Below are 19,082 nucleotides of genomic sequence, written 5' to 3'. Positions count from 1 at the left end.
ACATTGGCTATCAGCCGTGAGGCTGCTGTGAGAGAGGCCAGATCACGGCGGCCGTGGCCAGCCCTGCTCAGAGTCCCGCGGGGACAGGCAGGGAGCGTGGGCCCCCCTGGCTGCAGCGGACCTCCAGCCTCAGGAGCAGCACACGAACGCGCTGAGCAGCCTTTGAGGACTGGAAGGCACGATGGCAGGTGGCTTTCCTCTGACCTTTGATGATGTTTCCTCTTGAAATAGCAGAAGAAGGCGCCCGGTGCCATGGCGACAGTCTCTATAGAAATCACGTCACGGGGGCAGTGCTCAGGCCTGGACCCATGGCGAGAGGCCGCTCCGCCCTGTCCTGGTGACAGAGCAGGTCCTCTGAAATGGACCTTCCTGTCCCCGCTGCAGAGTGGCCCGTGCTCCCCTAACGTGGGTTGATTCCCATCGGCTCCTAGAAGGAGAGCATCCCCAGGCCCTCCCGGGACGGGACAGCCGGGGTTTCAGACCAGATGCAGCCAGCCTCGGCGGCCAGCCTGCCAGGGGCTCACGCAGCCCTCTACCAAGGCCGGGGACTGCTCGCTTGGAGCAGTCCTTCTCCAGATGTGCTCAGCCGAGCTTAGAAGTAGATGGTGCGGCCACCGCGAGTCCCGGGTGCCGGGCTCGCTCTCTCTTCCTGGGGCTTGTCCTGCAGAAGGCTGAGGGTGCTTTGGCTGGAAAATGGAGGTCCATACGGTGGCAGGCAGGGTCTCTGTCCCTTTAAGAGGGTCCATGGGGAGGGGCAGTCAGCAATGACAAGAGACGAGGGCCAGATGGCCAGTAAACAGGATGGCAGTGGGCTAGAGAGAGGGCAGCCAGCCGGCCATCTGCTGTGTCACCTGCCATGGGAGGGCCTGGCTGGTGGCAGCAGGTGACTGTCTGTGGGGAGGGCTGGGCAAGCTGGCCCGAGGCCCCTCACTGACCCGGCCGTCCCAACTTCTGCCTGAACTGGAACTCAGAGCCCCAAGCCCAGGAGGCAGGAGGGCTGGGCCGTGGTGTGGGCCAGGGCTCAGTCCACTTTCCTAGGGTGTCTCCCTGGGCAGTGGCCTCGTCGCAGCTGCCCCCTTCCCTGAGGGTCACTGGGAGGCGAGTGGGATGGGAGCCCAGCACAGGGGTGGCTGGGGGTGGCTGCTCAGGGGGTGGACTCAGCCTGGAATTTTTTTGACTGAGAAGGCTATAGGGGAGATCCTTTCTCTGAGAGTTGGGGGTCCTGGCAATCCAAGACTGAAGTCCTCCATCCTGCTGAAATGCCTACTAAGAAAGCAAGACTATCACCCAGGACTAGTGTCAGTTACCTGTAACAGAAAACCCAGATGACAGCGACATAAACGAGCTAAGGATTTACTTTTCTTTCATATAAAAGAAGTCTGAACAGTCCAGGGTGGAATGGTGGTCCCCGGTCGTGCCCTCTGAGGAGCCACAGCTCCTCCTGCCTTGGTGATCTGTTGTCTTCAGATCCAGGCTTCCATCACCAGGGCTACCACACGGTCACAGAATGCTGCTGCAGCTCCAGCCATTGGGTCCACATTCCAGGCCCCAGGCAAGGGGAGGGAGTGCAGAGGGTAAACTCCTCAGATGTGTCAGCACTTTAGGAAACAGTGACCAGAAGTTTCTCTCGGTGATTTCCGCCTACATCTTATTTGGCATCTTCTACAGGAAGGGAAACTGGGAAATGTACTGGACACCCCCAATAACACAGAGGTTCTGTTAGTGAGGAAAATGGAAGTCTGTCCCCTCTGTCACAGCCAGTGTCACAGCTACTGGCACTTCTCTGGGAAGGTCTAGCTGGGTTGACATGGGAACTGCTTCCCCAGGACAGGAAAGCCCGTTGGTTTCCCACATTCTCTCTATAGACTGCTCCCAATGCTCCGGCTCTTTCTAGAAGGGTGAGAGCAACGTGGCTGTCTGCCCCCACAGCGGGCCTCAAGGGGGAGCCTGGTCAGGCCTGGGCCGTGCCTCCAACCAACTGGCGTCCCTGTGCTCTTTGGGGTCCTTGGCCCCCTGAAGAGACTCAACATTCAGCAGAGGCACGAGCCAGGCCCAGTCCCTGTCCTCTGGCCCCTTCCTGCCGCCCACGTCGGGCCCAGCCTGAGCTCCCCGCCCCACTGGCCTGCACAGGTAGCCACTGCGGAGACGCTGACCGCCCCGAAACCTGGTGACTTAAGAGCACGGGCTTGGCTTCCCGCTTCCTGTGGGCCCGGAAGCTGGGTGTGGCCCAGTGGCCTCTGGCTGGGCCTGGCCAGGCCGCCGTGGAGGTGTGGTCAGGTTCAAGTGAGATAGATCTGCTCCCAGCTCACCCCAGGGCCGGGCCGGGTCGCCTGTCCTTGGAGGAGCCACTGAGAAGCCACGAGAGGGAGGGCCAGCCAAGGGGCCACCTCCTCAGCCAGCCTCCGAGCGGGCGACCACCAGCCTATTCATTTGAACTGAGTTACTGGGAGCCGCTGAACTCAGGGGACGGGTTTCCAGGGGACACGGAGGCAGGAGATGGGGTCTTTGTTGTGGGGGTGGGGCATTTTAGAAGCACAGATTGATGTCCACGTCACCCCCTGCTTTATACCCGGGCTCCGGGGATAGGGCCTGTTTCTCTTTATGAGGAAGCCCAGCTCCTTTCTACCCCAGGGCCTTGGCACGGGCAGGCCTGCCTTCCCTCCCGCCTCTCCAGCTGAGCTTCTTTTCAGATTCCATCTCCGGCCTCATGTTTTTGGGAGACGCTTTCCCCAGCCAGCCCTCTCCTGAGTCATAGGAAGGAGCCCAGCTGAGACCCGACTGACCATGGGGCAGCCCAAGATGGCGCCCTCAAGCAGAGGCTTGGGCCCTGGTCTCCCGCTGGGTTCATTGCATGGCTGACTCCTGGGAGCGTCAGCAGCAGTTGTGATCCCCAGACAGAAAGGGGTCTAGCTCGGCGCCCCTGAGGTGCTTCGGGGAGCAGAACCAGGAGTCAGGGTGGGAGAGGACAGGGCCACTCTTCCAGGCAGGAGCCCAGCTTGGGTTGTGTGTGTTTCTGGCCAATTTGCTTCTCTTGCCTGTTGTCCACTGACCCTCTGGTGGAGGCAGCTTTTCAGGCCATGGACTCCGCTGTGGGGGGATCCAGGTGTAAATCAGGGGGTGAAGTGGACATCAAGACCTCTTATGAGTCGAGCCCCCCGCCCAGTCCTGCTGTGCCCGCGCCCCGCCCGGCCGGGGAGCGTGTGGTCTCAGTGGACCACCCTCCATTTTCCCAGAGTCTGCAGCTGTGCTCAGTGTGCAAAGCTGACAGGGACGGCCACCTGGCCTTTTATGTCACCTGTTGATGGCATTTGTCATTCTGAGCCATGGGTCATCATGGGTCCCCAGGGAGCTGTCTCTGGCACCCATGTCAGGTCAGGTCACCCTGCTGCCTCGGGTGCAGGTTCCGTTTCACTTTATGAAGAAGAGCCTTGGCCAGGTCACCATTCTGTCACCTCTCCTGCCTCAAGGGACCCCTGAGAGTCAGAGTCCAGAGTCACCTGTGCAGCTACTCCTGCTCTCTGGTGTTTCAGGTGTCCCTGGGCCCCTCTGTCCTGCTCTGAGACCCCGCAGCGGGTGCCTCTGGGACTTTACCTTTGTCCCCACACCTGGCCCTGGGGGCAGAGACAGAGGCCTCTTCTCGGGGACATGGCCCTCGGCACCCTGCAGTTCCCTCTCAGCATCCCCCGGGCACCTTTCTCTGGCCCACAGGGAGCCCCTTGCTTCGTCTTGTCTCCTTCCTGTCCCATCTCGGGGCTCAGGGGCCAAGGAAGGCCCCTGTCACAGGAAGCAGCCTCACCGGGGTCACCTGGGAGAAGGCCAGGGCAGCGAGACGGGCCCCAGAGGGGGCGACAGCCCGTGTGCCGCCCGCCCATACCCACACTCTCCAGGTCGTCCTGGCCAGTGTGTGCCCTGGGTGCCGGGGGACAGGATCCCAGGATTGGCACCAGTCCTCGAGGTCCACAGCCTTTGGAGCCAGTGGAGGACCGGCTCAGATGCTGGTCCACCTGGCGCAGAGTGAGCAGGGGTGCCAGGGGGCGTGGGAGTCCAGAGAGACACCCCCAGGTGACCACCAGGAGGCCGAGCTGAGCTTGGAGGTGGGCTGGCATTGGTCAGCGATTGGCGGGCAGCTCAGGGGAGGGCAGAGGCTGCCGGGGGTGCGGGAAGCTCTGGGTGGCCTCTGGGTGGCCGCCGGCCTGTCTGGCCAACGGGAACACAGGCCGTGTCCCCGGGAGCGCCTGCCCAGCAGGTTGGAGCGGGCAGGGATCTTGCCTGCTGGGCTGAGGCGTTTGGGTTTTATCTTCAGGAAATGTGGCCTCACGAGAGCGTTTTGAAGCGTGCGGTGACGTGGCGGCTTTGTGTGCAGACGTTCTCCCTGGGCCGGCTGCAGGGGGCTGGGGACCAGAACCAGCAAGGAAGGAGCTGGCATGGCCTCCAGGTTGGTTGGGTTTCAAGCCCAAGATGGTACCAAGGCCATCTGGGCAGGCAGAGATGTGGCCTTGGAGGTGTGGCCTGCAGGAAAGGGATTCCCTGGCTTCGCAGAACCCTCTGGAGCAGAAAGCCCACTTCAGAAGCATGTAAAGCGACAGCCGGGAAACTGCTTTGCAGGAATCGTCACAGGCTGTGGTCAATTGGGACATTTTTAACAGTAGGTGACAAAAAGACAGTCCAAAGGACGGTGGCCAAGAACACCCAGGCATGCGGACTCACTGTCACAGGCACCGTGGTACCAGTGGGGACCGGGTCCTCCCTCCTCCCTCCTCCTTCCTGCCATCCTGGCTGGGGCCCTGGTCCTCTGCCCCCCACATCTCACACTCTGTGCAATCGACTCAGGAGCCCAGGGAACGCCGCTCCCCTCCGCCCTGGTCCCACCCTGCGCCAGCTCTGGCACCTGAGATGCCCTTTGTGGGTGACCTCCATGTGGACGACGTTCGGGTGTCCAGCAGACACTCAGCAGGACTACAAAGCACTCGAAGGGCCACCGGAGACGTGGGGAGAGACTTTGGGCCACCTGGACCTGCATTTGAATCCAGGGAAAGGCAGGCAGATCTGACTGACTGCGAGATGACCGTCTGGTGCTCTTTCACCAATGATGATCGTGTGACGCGACCCTTCACTGCCACGTGGTGGTTCGTAGACGCGGGAAGCGACAGATACTATTTATCAAGCATCTTTACATCTGTTAGCCCCAAGGAAGAGGGGAGACGCTGACAAGGCGCTTTGGGGTCGCCATCTGTCCAGAACACAACCCTGGGAGCCTCCTGGGAGGTGGAGAACCACCCAGGCCCAAGACCACGTCATGACTCATGCTCCCGAGTGTCTCTCCACACCCGGGCGGACCCAGTGTCACGGGCTTCCCTGAGCTGCGTCCCTGGGGGATGTTGACCATACTGTGGCTCACAGAGCCTGGGGTTCTGTTCAGAGTGTGTTTAGCAAGCAGAGGTCTAGGTGTGAACGGCTGCCCCCAGGGAGCTGGTGACCCGGGTGGCTTCGTCCCTGCCTTTGGATCTCACTTTTCCCATGTTCCAGACAAATTCCTGCTCGACGGCGTGGAGAGGACGAAGGGAGGACCCAGGAGGACCGGCATGGAGCCAGTTTGGTCCACGGCTCTGATCACACCTTTCTCAGTGAGTTTAACTGAGCACATACATCACACCCGACCCCGTGCTAGCCACGGAGGACACTGACTTGTAGATTCACTCTTTTCACGAACATTTGCTGAGCTCCGACTGTATGCCCGACAGACCCTGTGCTGGGCTCCCACCTGGCAAGGGAGATAGACATTAAAACACCTAAAAATAAGTAACCGAGCAAACTCCTCTGGAGCGTCGGCACCCCAGGGCTCAGCCCACAGGCCCACCCAGGGACCACCAGCCCCTTCTACAGCTCCGAGAGGTGAAGGCTGCTGCCAGGCCCCAGAGCTGGTGGTCCACAGGGACACAAAGCCCGACTCCTCAGCCCACGTCCTTCCCGGCTGCACCTCTGCCTGTGCGATTTCTACCACGATGTTGAGGACATCGGGCCGGACTGGTCAGGAAGTTGCAGGACGCCCAGAGGGGCCCACTGCCCAGAGTCTCCAGGTGGGGAAGGGTGTACCTTCAGAGACACCAAGGAGGGGTTCAGGAAGAGTGTGCACCTGCCGGCAGGGAGGGGTGGCTGGTGTGTCCAAGCGTAGGTGTGAGTCTCTGCCTATTTGTGGAAACGTGCGTGTGTGTGAGCTCATCTGTGTTCGTGCGTTGGCAGGTGTCCCATGGAAGGGGGTGGCTGGGGGTGTCTGTGTGTCCTTATAGATCTGTGTGTGTTTCCATATGTCTGTGCATCTCTGTGCCTATACAGATGTGTGCCTCTGTGTGTGTCTGCGTGTGCGTGTGTGTGTGTGGCTCAGTGAGCCCGAGGATCTGCAAATGTAGTGACATTTATATGTGTCTCTGTGTGTGTGTGTGTGTGTCTGTGGGTCTGCCTGTGTGTCACTGGGTGTGTGGGGACACAGGTCTTTCTCTGCGCATTTACGTGCCCGTGTGTCTCAGCGAGCGCTCACCAGCATGTGCTGCTGTGCGTGTGTGTGGTGTGACCTGGCCCCCCTCCTTGTCCCCAGTTGTTCCCCGGAACTGATCTAAATGTCCTCCAGAATCAGGAGACCAACAACGTCATGGCTTCAGCCTTATCTGTCCCAGCCTGCCACTCTGTCAAAGGAAATCAAGTTTGCCTGGCACAACCTGCTCCTTATGATGTCATTGGGCTGTGATCGGCACGTTCTGCCCTCCGAGGTATTTGCCTTTTGATGGCTTGATGAATACCTGCCAATGCAGAGATTAAGAGAACACGGGGTTTTTTTCCCCTCAGAAGCATTAAGTTGGCCCTCTTTTCTTCTTGTAAACTTGGGAACAGAGGTACAGGAGCTTTGTGACCGTAAGTACCTGGTTCAAGTCTCCATTTGCCCCTTCGACAGCTGTGTGACCTTGGGGAGGATGCTGCAGCTCTCTAAGCCAAGGTATATAAGAGGAGCAATGCAACAATAGATGGGAATGTTCTCAGAAGTCCTGTTTAATTAGCTCGTTCATCACTGTGACAAAAAGACCTGAGAAGAACAACGTAGAGGAGGAAAAGTTTTATCGGCTCAAGGTTTCGGAGGTTCAGTTCATGCTTGTCAATCGTAGCTCTGGGCCTAGGGTGAGGCAGAACATTGTGGCGGCAGGGCATGGCGGAGGGGCAGCCCAGGACAGGGAGGCCGGGAAACAGAGAGTCCCACTCACCAGGAAAAACATAAACCCCAAAGGCACACCCCCAGTGTCTACTAACTCCCACCACACCCGCCGGCCTCCAGCCACCCCCAGTTAATCCACATCAGTGGATTAATCCACATCAGTGGATTAATCCACTGATGGGGTTACACTTCCTACAACTTGATTCTTTCACCTCTGAAGACCCTGTGCTGTCTCACACGTGAGCTCTTGGGGACACCTCACTCTAGCCCATAACAAGCCATCAGTCGTTACCTGGAGGGAGGTGGAGGCAGGGAGGCCCGGGGAGGACCCTGGCTCAGACGCCACACCTGCTTAGGTCCTCACTCCCTTCTCCTAAACCATGGCCCTAAGCAAGTGACGCGACCTCTGCCAGACCTAGTGGCTCCTCTGTGACACATAGTAGGACCGGGTGGGAGTGCTAATGTCTATAATAGGATGACGGGAGTTGGCAATGTCCGTCTCTGCCCCTCTCAGACTTTCAGCGGCTGTGACCCGCGGGGCCTCTGGCGGTGCCAGCGAGGTGGGGACAGCGTGACGGGGTGATTTACTATCGTCCTTTTACTATTTTGAGATGCAGCCTCAGCATAGTGTTCTTGGCACCACCATCTTCCTGGCAAACGCCTGCATCCCATCCGGACCCAGAGGCTGTTCTCTCTCTGGGAAGAGCACAGGGCCGCGTGGCCTCCAGCCCAGAGTGGCCCCGGCAGAGTCGAGGTGGCAGAGTCCCCAGCACCCGACCCACCGCGCCTCCCCTCCCCGACCCTCTACATCATCCCCGCACCTCCGGCGTGACCTTGAATCACCTTGTCCTTGAAGATGCTGGTTCTGCCGCCTGGAATACCCTGGCGGCCACTCTGCACCTTAGATAATCTGGGTGTGGCACCAGGTCCCTCTGTCAGGCCAAGACAGATGTCCCCACTCTGTGTCCCAGTGCAGCCTGGCGTCACCCTGTAAGCGTGATGTTCAGGGTATTTAAGTCCTCTGCCTCTCTGCCAGCTCGTTATGGTACCAACCAGGCACCAGGCGGCAGGAACAGAGCCCAGGAGTCCCCAGCGATGCCTACAGAGGGAACAATGGAGATCATTCGTCCCCTGGTGTCCTCTGCCCAGCCCTCAGGTGACAATACCTGCACACAGACGCAGGTTCCTCCGTCCCAGCCTCTCCCCACAACCATCTGCTTCTGACGATGTCACAGGGCGCCCCTCCTTTGTGCCTGTGCCCTGGTCTTAAAGCTGACGGGCTGTCTCCCCTGCACCTGCTGGGTTCCCCAATGACAAAAGTCTCCCAGGGGTTTGAGTAGTTGGCTGGACTTGGGGCTGGTATTTAAGTTTGCTCTGGTGACCGTGGGCATCCACGTGGGCCTACCGCGTCAGCTTTGGAGAAAGCTTGGGGGCCAGGATCTGAGACTGAACGGCCTGAGTTCCAAGCCTTGGTCCTGCTTCCTACCAGCCACGTGCTGTGGGTAGCGGGTCAAGTCCCTTCGTGCGCCGTCTCCTTGTCTGGGGTAGGGAATAGAGTGTGCCTGCCTCACTGAACTTTTGTTGGGGAGGAAGGAGATCAGAGCTGCGGTTACTCTTGTAACCAATGGTAGCCTCCGCCAAGGGCCTCTACTCCGACTGTACCAGGGCCTGAACATCTGGGATATTGTATTGTTCATTGCTAAAACGAAAAGTGTGAGGGTAGGTACTTATAAAGAAAAGAGGTGTATTTAGCTCATGATTTTGGAGCTTCAAGGGCACAGCAGTGGCATCAGCACAGCTGTGATGAGACCTCATTGTGGACGGCACCACACGGGCAGGAGGGTGAGTGGCAGTAGGGAGGGCACCACAGGACAGGAAGCCAGCAAGGCAGGGGCTCTTTTGTAACAACTTGCTCTTGCAAGACATCACTCAGCGCCTCAGGAGAACTGCACCATCCCTTTGAAGGGCACGACCCCGCCCGGCCCCGCGCCACCTGCCGAAGCCACCACACCGAGGACCAAGCTCCAGGCACATGACCCCTTGGGGACAGACTCAAACCGTAGCACATTTCCCATCTCCATTCTGCCAAGCAGGGCGCTGGGACTGGACATCAGAATCGCTCTGTGATTTCAGACGAGTCTCTATGAGCTGGTGGCACCTTCCAGGAGAGATGGAGGCCCCTCGCACCGGACAGGAGGGAGCCCCACCTTTCCCTCCCCGGAGCATCTCACCGGCAGTCTGCTTGGCTTGTTGCCCACCTCAGGGAATAGCTCAAGGGTCAGCAAATGACCATCCTTGGGCTGCATCCAGCCCCGCCCCCTGTGTCTCAAAGTTTTTCTGGACCATGTTTCATCTGCATGTCATCTGGGCTGCTTTAGCGGGAAGGCCGCGGTAGTCGCACAGAGACCGTGGGGCTCAGCAGGCCGGCCAGTTCTCTGTGATCTTACAGGGAAATTTGAGATGAAAGGGTTAAAGGAGCATGTGACCGGGTAGCCCAGGGGCCCGAGCACCACGCCTGCCTCGTGCCCCCCATCCTGACATTGGTTGCTGAGGCCGGATTGCATTCCCTCCCCCACCCCACCCCCGGCACTCACGGGCGTCCTCAAGTGCCTCTGCTGTCCACCGGGAACTGGACCAAGAACCACCCACTGCGGGTGGAGCCCTAGTGTACCCCAGTGGGCAGCTAGAGGCCTCGGCGAGGAGCAAAGCCGCTGGCCCCACTGATGACATCCAGTGAAAGCCACTGTCCTGTTGAACGTGTCCACTGACCACACTGTCTCCGATCGCTCTCTGGCCAGGCCGCTCCATGCTCGAGCTGGAGGGGTCCACAGACCGCGGCCTTCTCTTCCTCAGGTGCCTCCTCGGCCTCCCACGGCCTCAGGATACAGCCAATGCTGGTGTACGGTCACGCAAGGCCTGTCCTGGTCTGGGCTCTGCTGGTCTCCCAGCCTCCTGCCCCGACCTGCTCAGCCATGTCACCCCCCAGCACTGCCACACCACTAGGGCTCCCAGGCCACGCCCCCCTGCTCAGCCACGTGACCCCCAGCACTGCCACACCACTAGGGCTCCCAGGCCACGCCCCCCTGCTCAGCCACGTGACCCCCAGCACTGCCACACCACTAGGGCTCCTAGACCACCCTCCAGCTTGTGGTTCCTTTGGAGTTGACACACAATCATCCTTCATGGGCCACTCTGCTCCCCTGGTCTCTCTGACAAACCCCCAGGTATCTTCAGGTTCTCTAGGTGACATCTCCTCTATGTGACACCCCAGCTGTCCAGGTGGCCTTTTTGGCCCTCCAATGTGCTTCAGTTTAGTGGTCACCAACCCTGGCTCCCAGCCCATAAACACCCACTGGCTGAAGGAGTGAGGAGGACCCCTTTGGGAAGGTGACCAGATGAGGAAGCACAGGGCCCTCCTCCTCCTCCTCCTCCTCCCCCTCCTCCTCCCCCTCCCCCTCCCCCTCCCCCTCCCCCTCCCCCCTCCCCCTCCTCGTGTGGCTCCAGCACAGGGGACGGCCCCCTCAGAGCCAGACTGCGGGGTGAGGTTGGCTCTCCTGTTAATTGGCAATGACCTGGAGCCAGTGACTTCATCTCTCTGTGCCCCCGTTTCCTCTTCTGCAAAACAAGGGACATAATAGTGTCATCTTCACGGCTTGTCATGAACATTAAATGAGCCCATACGAACCTCCAAAATCTGAAACTTCTTGAGCAGTCGTTAGCCCCTAAGTGGAGAATCCCACACCATGAAGCCTTATTTCATGCTCAAGATGGCTGAGCGTATAAAATCACCCACAGACTGTGTGCGTGTACCCTGTAAATGAAATATAAACGAATTTCACGTTTCGATTTGGTTTCCATCGCCAAATTATCTCATTTTATATGTATATACAAGTATTTCAAAATCTGAAAAATAAAATCCAAATCTGAAGCACTCCGGTCTTAAGCCTTTTGGGTAAGGAACACTCAATCTATACATCTATCATATTAATATAGAGAGAATTTATGTCACACTTATGTGTGTGCATGTGTGTGTGGTTGGTATCTTGGAAGAGAACCTGTGCACACACGATAAGCATATTAGCTAGTGTGTGTGCACACACGTGTATGTGTGTGTGATACTGTGGTTCATGATAACCACTAATCAAAAGCCTCTAGTCTGGCTGGAATTTATTCTGGCTTTTATCAAACTTTTTTTTTTCCAATTTATGATGATTTTTCTCTCTTTCTTTTTTTAAATATTTATTATTTGGGGGTTGACAACTTTTTTTGAGAGAGAGAGAGAGAGAAAGAGAGAATTTTAGCATTCATTTTTTAGTTTTCGGCGGACACAACATCTTTGTTTGTATGTGGTGCTGAGGATGGAACCCATGCCGCACGCATGCCAGGAGAGCACGCTACCGCTTGAGCCACATCCCCAGCCCTGATTTTTCTCTCTTAAGTCTTGTTTTTCTCTGACCTTCGCCAGAGGAGGACCTCCTGGGGGCAGCACACCTGTCTGGTCCACTTCTGCCTTCTTGGCACCTGGAAGCATGCTTTGTAAGTATTTGGGAACAAATGAGAAAGCAAATCTTACACCCCAAAGCCAGACTACCCCGTGGTCTCCTCCCTGACCCTCCCTGCTGGCCCCCTCCCCATCTCTCCAAGTTTATAGGAGACTTGTGGGGACTTTTTTGGATATCGGGTCTCCACAGCGAGAACACATGATCTCATGTCACCGTCAGCGAGAGGCAGACGGGCACCGGGGACCCTCGAGTGAGAAATGGAGTCTCCAGACTGACTCTGAGGAAAACGGACTCTCCAGCTGACCCGGGAGATGTCTATAATGAGAGAAAACCAATTTAAATGCAAATGGCCCACTGTGTTGGAGAAAGGCCCCTTGCTGCAGAGAGGCCACAAAACAACATCGTCCCCAGGCCACTCTGCCGTTGGACAGGAGGGCTGCTTCATGCATTGAGGATTAAGTTCTAAACTAGTGACAAAGGGTCACATGTACTGTTGGCACCCTTCCCCGGTGCCACTTGGATGTCCCCACGGGCGACAGTCTTCAGCCACTACCATTTATGGCACCCTGGCAGGTGCCAGATGTTCGGCAGGACAATGAAAGAGGCACCAGGCACAGGAGCTGCCCTTGCTTGGCCCATGCCCAGGGGTGGCACTGAGGTCCACTCTGGCCACAGTGAGAACTGACACCTCGTTTGAGCAACTATTTTGGACCCAGGGAGGCACTAAATCTAGACGTGGAAACAGCCCACCATGTTCCCTCGGCAGCCCAGTGATGTGACCTGTTTCCTAATTTCACAAGGAAACCAAGGTCTCAGCAGGGTACGACCCTTGCCCTGGTTACTGGGATTCAACCAGACAGAGCCCTGCAGGCGGTGACCCCGGCCTCCCAGGGACCTGGGAGGGAGCCGCTGCAGAGCAGCCCCCAGGGGCTCTGCCCACGCTGCCAGGGCATCTTCTTCTGGCCAGAGGGGCCCAAGGCCAGGATGTTGAGAGACAGTCTGCCACTGGTCTTGACCTGGGGCAGCAACAAAATACTATTCGAGGAATCCAGTCCCACGGGCTGCTCTACAGCTGCCCAGCTGTGCAGCCTTGGGGTCCCTCTCCCTCTCTGAGCCTCATCTCTCTGTAAGAGACAAAGAGCCCCATGCCATTCCTGGCTCCGTAAGTGCGATGTTCTAGTCTCCAGCTCCCCTCGAGAGCGGCCACTGCTCCTCCTTCCTGCCCTCTGCCCGCCATGGCCCTCTGTCTGCTGGCCCATCTCTGTTGGGTTGAGGACTTTAATTTCCTCCTCTAGTTTCTCGACTCAAGGAAGGTGCCATCTGCCTCATTGAACCCAGGCCCTCTGTGGCCCCCTCTCCAAATGAGGCCTGGACACAGGTTTCATCCAGTTGGTTCCATGATGGAGCTGGTGAAACCAAACAGGGCGCTTGGCCCTTGTGGGCTCTGCTTATCACTGACCTGGGGGCCCAGAGCCCACTCCTCACCGCCCACCCAGCCCAGTCACAATGATGACGAAGGTCTACAGGGGTTTTTCTGCTTCCGGCATTTTTCAAGCAGTTTGCAGATTCATTTATTCGAGGTGCATCTCTGGGATGAAGGGGCTGGTAACGATGGCAGAAACTGAGACCCAAAGGCTTTAAAAAAATCGCCAACAGCTGACCAGCCAGGGAACCACAGAGGCTGGATCTGAAGTAAGAAATCAGAAAAGACACATAGGCCCGGCCAGCCCGCGAGAAGCCGCTTCCGGCTGAGCGCTCTGAGGGCTCGCCTTGGGCTGAGGCCACACTCCCTGATTAAACACGCACGCAGCGCCTCTGGCCTGAGCTGCTCCCTGTGCACAATGTGAGCTGTCTGTGCAGAGGAGCCAGCCGCGGCACGGCCCTGGGGGACCTGCTTTCCTAGTCCATGCAGCAGGTACCAAGCCAGCCACATAACAGACACTATCCTTTTAGGTAATGACCGAAAGCCGGGGAGGTTGGTCAGGAAGGCTCCTGGCAGAGCCCTGAAGCTGAACTGCAGGGTCTTGCTGTGGGCACTGTGGACATCTGTGTTCTGACAGTCCTCTGCGTGGGGCTGTCCTGTGCATTGCAGGCTGTTTAGCAATATCCCACGAGATGCCATAGCACCCCCAAACCCAGAAAACAAAAAATGTCTCCAAGTATCACCATGTTCCCCGGGGGACACACCCTCTGCTGAGAACCACTGAGTCCTGAGACTCACAAGGCAGCAGGTGGAGGGGAGGAATAGCCAGGCAGCCTGCGAGCTCGGAGCTGAGAAGCAGCAAAGGGACCCATTGGGCCAGCAAGGGATGGCACGTCTGTCATGGCCACACACACTTAGACCTCTCTGCAGCACTCAGCAGCCCCAAGGGAGCCTCTGCTCTGTGCCCGGCATGTGAAGGACACAGTGCATACTCCAAGGGGTGGACGTTGGGCTGGCTGGATGAGACACCCGTGTGGCCGTTGGCACAGGGCCCCCCAAGGTAGCAGAATATTGGGACAGAGGCAGGCAGAGAGGCATGAGGCCCTGGTGGAGCAAGGGATGGGCTGCTCTGAGAAGGGGCCGGGGGGCGGCCGAAGCTTCCCCGCTGCACCTTACCCTCAGTCTCCACGCCCTGCAGCTTGGGTTTGGTGGAATGCCTAACGACAGTGCCCCTGGCCTAGCCAAGGCGCTGGCACGAAACCCAAGCTTGGCCCTCAGACTCTTGCTTCCTGGAATCAGAACACTGGGCGGAGAAGCCCAAGGGCACCAAGTGGCTGGAATCCCTTTGTCTAATGGGTATGGAGCAAAGGCCGTTCGCACTCCTAGGGCCGCCACTCTTCTCTCTCTGGAGGCCCAGCTTTTCCTTCTCATACCCTTTCAGTGGGCATCTGCCAAAGTCACCAGAGTGGGTCTCTGCTGCATGCATGCCAGCTAAAATAGAACCAGCGCCCGTGAAGAGGGCTGAGCACAGGAAGGCTTCCCACTAGCCGCCCTCGCCCCTCTGTCCCAGGGGGGCTGTGTCCTCTCCCCAGCTGCGGTCAAGCACCACTCCAAGACCTGGCCTGTGTCCTTTTCTCTCCATACCTGCACTGCCCAGCTCCGGTTGGCTTATCCTTCTTTGAGCTCGTCACAGTTTGTAATTCTAGTCCTTCCTGGGGATTGATTCCAGGCCCTTGGTAGACCCTCAAATCCACATGTTTATGTCCCTTAAAAAAATGGCACTATCTTTGCACTGAACCTCCTCCTCCTGTTGACTTCATATCGCCTCTGAATGACTTACGATCCTCAATGCAGTGACAATGCTGTGAAGTTGGCTGCTGTATTGTCTTAGGGACGAGAGACAGAAAGGAGTTTACATGTGGTCGGTGTCGATGCCATAGTTTAAAACTGTGTTCACCCCAAGGTTAGTTGGATCCACAGTCGCGGACCCTCCGACCCAGAGGCTGACTCCGCATGTTTCCTTGCAGGTGCATTTGTTGAACATCATCCTCTCTCACTAGTGGAAGCCAGGGTCCCTTTTATTTCTGGTACCAGGGATTAAACCCAGGGTCACTTAACCACTGAGCCACGACCCCAGATAGAAGGTCCGCTCTCACCCAGTGGTCAGCCAGCCATGCCAATGTGCCTTGGACCGGGGAGTCTGGGACCATCAGCTTCCAACGTTAAAATTGGGGAAGTCATAGGTAACCGGGGAGCCTTGCCGGAGTCTGGCAAATACAAAGCCATCGGGTACACACCCACGCAGACGCTCAGGTGTTGACGGCAGTGACATGAACCATAGGGTGGCCCCGGGTGTTCCTGCTTTCTTCACCGATCTCCATTTTCCTCCCAGGGTCAGGTGACCCCCGGGCAGAAGCAGAGGATTCAAAGACGGAGATCCTGGCAGCCAGGGCTACACAAGGATGTGGGTTGGAAGGACCCAGGTTGCGCAGGTCCTTGGGGGGCAGGCCAGGAAGTGTGGGTGCCATGCCCAGGCAAAGCAGACCCTCACCAGGTTAGGAGCAGGGAGGGGTCCTGGGAGCAGGAACCACCTGGGAATGTCGCACGGGGCTTCCCCAGACTCTCAGGGGAAGGCGACCTCGGCAGGAGGTGTCTGCACAGGCCACTGAAAGACGGTGGCACCTGGAGTCAGCAGCTCCCTTCTGTGGTGGGCGGAGAGGGGGGCTTCGCATCTCCAGCGCACCATCTGCTCTGATCGACAAGCCGAGGGCCACCCCCAGGAAACGTGCACATACGGTGGGCATGTGATGAGTCCTGTCTTTGCTGCCCCTGGAGATCCAGCCACCCAGACTGTCCCCCAGGGCTGTGCTGTTGAGAGCCCCGCCCCCCCGCTCCATCAGCGGGTGAGAAACCTCTGTGTACCCTGAGTCCTGACCTCTAAGGCCACGGCCTTAGGAGGCTGGGCCTTGGGAAGCTGATAGGTCTCCAGGGAGGAACCCTCAAGAATGGGATTGGCCCCCTCATGAAAGAGGCCCCAGAGCCTCCCTCGTTCCTTCCTCCAAGTGAGAGGCAGAAGGAGCTGCCTGTGGACCAAAAGGTGAGCCCTGGCCAGACACCCAGTCGTGACCTTGGGCTTCCCGTCTCTGGAACTGTGGGTAATACATGTCTGTGGCCATAGGCTGCCCCGCAGGTGGCCTTCTGGTGCAGCACCTGCCGGGCAGGCTCGAGGCCCTGGGCTCAATCCCAGCACCGCAGAGCGCGGCAGTTAGTGGAATCCTCTGACAGCAGCCAAACGGGCGAGGACGGAAGCCAAACTAACTCCTGGACGACTCTCACAGCTTCAGGGGCTGGGGATCCTCACAGGGCGTTTCTCTAACACAGCTCCCTCATATCAAAGTGGAGAAAGAGTCTTCCTAAAAAGATGGAATAAGTGAGGGGCAGAGGGTTAGCTCTTCTCCCCTCACCTCTTCTCACCAAAGAACCGAGTCCTTAAGAGATGGCCCCTTGTCCCCCCGTGGGCACAAGAAGATTCTAGAAAGTGAAAAGACAGAAAATAAAGACTCTGAATCTTGTGGTAAGGGAGATTTTTTTCCCTGTTTAAATTCTCTTTAAATCTTTCTTATTACCCCAAGAAGAAATTCTCACTTTGGTACTAATAAGGTTTTTAACATCTCTGTAAAAGGTTGACACCTCTCCAAATCTCCCTTTTAAATGAACGTCAAACTGTCTTTGATGGAAAGCTGTAACTCTCTAGAATTTAATAAAATAATTTTCTTTTTAATCTTTTTTTTTTTTTTTTTAAATCAGGGATTGAACCCAGGGTCACTGAAGCACTGAGCCACATCCCCAGCTCTTTTTTTATATTTAGAAACTGGGTCTCATTAAGTTGCTTAGGGTCTCATTAAGTTGTTTAGGGCCTCACTAAGTTGCTGAGGCTGGCTTTGAACTTTGATCCTCCTGCCTCAGCCTCCAGAGCCCCTGGGATTACAGGCCTGCGCCAGCGCGCCTGGCTTTGTTTTATTCTCGTGGTGTTCCTTCTTCTGGGTAGCTTCTATTTGTGGTAGGTGGTACTGCTTTTCCATTTAGGGTAGGGAGTAAGTTTCCCTTCTGAAGAAATGTATTTTAAGTTCTGAGACAAGTTAAAGGAAAAGAAGGGCAAGACCAGACCACAGGGTCTGCAGCTAGAGCAAAACCCTTGGTGGTCCTCCAGCAACTGAAGTCGGAAAACAGCGGCAGAGGTCACAGAGACCGTGACCCCGGGCTGCTCACCCGGGCGGGCTCCGTTCATGCCAGTAAGCAAATATCAGGCCTGAACTCGGAAAGCTGGTCTCTTAACTGCATCAGAAACAGACACTGGGAAATGCTAGGAACTTCTTCACGTGACCTTGAACCTCCAGAAAGCCTCTGAGATGAGAGACAGCCGATCTATTGCTGAACTTGGCAAAACACTCTGCTTAGGGGAAAGGGCGTCTCCTCTAGACAGAGATGTCCAGTGCACGTCTCTGAATTTCCCATGAATGACCGCCAGGCCGGCAGCCGTCCACCACTGTGACAGAGCGCCTGAGAGAATCAACTTGTGGGGAGGAAAGGTTTATTTGCGGTCCAAGACTGGTAGGCCCTGTTTCCGGGGGCTTGGAGTGAGGCAGTGCGTCATGGTTGGAGCACGTGGCAGAAGAAGCTGGGTACCTCATGGGCACCAGGAAACAGAAGGACAGGAGGCGCCAGGGCCCCAACATCCTCTTCAAGCATGCACCCCAGGGACCTAACTTCCTCCCACTCCCCCACCCCCTAAAGGCCCCTCCACCTCCCAGTCTGGGTAGTGACGGGGGGGGGGGTGGGGTGGGGGGTGGGGGGGGGCGTGGAGGAGCAGCTCCTCCTTACAGGCTCCCTGCTGAGCTCTTCCTGTGCTTCTGAGGGCCTCTCTCTCCCTGAACCCCTTCAGTGACCCTAGACCAGGTGCATGCATACCCCTTACCTGAAATGCCTGGGGACAAGTGTGCACAGACCTCAGCTCTAGCCTACAGAGGACACACAGCCACAGAATTCTCAAGTAAGCAGAGCCACACGGACATTTTCCCAATTGCATCAACGTGACAAGTATTTACTGAGCACCTCCCAGGTGTGGGGACTCTGCTTTTCGTCCCCAGCCATCGGCAACAGGAGCTGGAGGCCCGTCCCTAGCCTCCCAGACAGGACCTCCTTCCTACAGACTCCTTAGGAGGGGCTTCGGGGTCTGGGTGAGTGGCTCGGGCCAGCTGTGAGCCCGGCCAGGTGGGTCAGGCTGTGCACCTTCCCTCGGGTCCCAGCTCAGCTATTTTCTGCCCAAGCCTCTCAGCATCTACCTACCCCACCTTCCCACCAGAGGGGGAGGAGTGGAGAGGGTGGACGGAGGAGCCAAGGTGCAGTGTGACCACTTGAGCGAGCTCCAGTGTCCTGCTGCACGGTGGGGGCTGGCTGCAGCTACTCACCATGAACCTAACAGCCAAGGTCCGAGGTTCCAGCACTTGGACAGGTACGTCTTCCAGGAGATGAGCACGCTCTCTGGTGTATTTTATTTTTTAAGCAGAAATGATTATGTGTTCGCTCCTAATGGGAGAAGTGTGGGGGTTCCAGAAGAGTACAGAGAGGGAAAGAGAACTTGTCCTATCCCTGACCCTTCCAGGCAGTCCCTTCTGGACGGGGAAACACGGTCACCACCTCATCTGCAATCCCAGGGCGCCCTGCGGCACCAGGCACAGAACCAAGTCCTTGGAAACGCCCCTCCTTGGCCGCCCGTCGCTGCCATCAGGGACTCGGCTGGCCCAGCTGGCCACTCACACTCACTCGCCGTTTATCTTTCCGTCTTCTCTCATCAGCCCCCAGAACCCCAATCGTCGCTCCCCAGTCCTGGTCTGTTTCTGAAATGCTCTTCCCTGACCTCCAAGGCTGGGTTTTTAGCGTGCAGGTCACAGTCAAA

General features: G+C 57.4%; 1 long non-coding RNA gene across 6 annotated transcripts; it reads right to left on the bottom strand.

Moving 5' to 3' along the window:
- Positions 1-1,695: 1,695 nt before the first annotated feature.
- Positions 1,696-10,614, bottom strand: LOC143641707 (uncharacterized). 6 transcript variants are annotated; one of them, XR_013155473.1, is made up of 5 exons: positions 9,971-10,614; positions 8,368-9,643; positions 8,045-8,189; positions 4,889-7,075; positions 1,696-4,391 (listed from the first exon to the last, which is right to left on the bottom strand). It is a non-coding gene; the product is annotated as an uncharacterized LOC143641707 (long non-coding RNA). The 6 variants fall into 6 exon arrangements; XR_013155470.1 differs by lacking the exon at positions 9,971-10,614 and having other exon boundaries at positions 1,696-3,087; positions 3,296-4,391; positions 8,368-9,746; XR_013155471.1 differs by lacking the exon at positions 9,971-10,614 and having other exon boundaries at positions 4,889-5,761; positions 6,714-7,075; positions 8,368-9,746.
- Between the last annotated feature and the right edge of the window lie 8,468 nt (positions 10,615-19,082).

The sequence above is a fragment of the Callospermophilus lateralis genome, chromosome 5, assembly GCF_048772815.1.
Source record: "Callospermophilus lateralis isolate mCalLat2 chromosome 5, mCalLat2.hap1, whole genome shotgun sequence".
In the NCBI taxonomy this organism is placed as follows: domain Eukaryota; kingdom Metazoa; phylum Chordata; class Mammalia; order Rodentia; family Sciuridae; genus Callospermophilus; species Callospermophilus lateralis.
The sequence above is the reverse complement of the archived record's forward strand: the minus strand, read 5'-3'. Positions and strand labels throughout refer to the sequence as shown.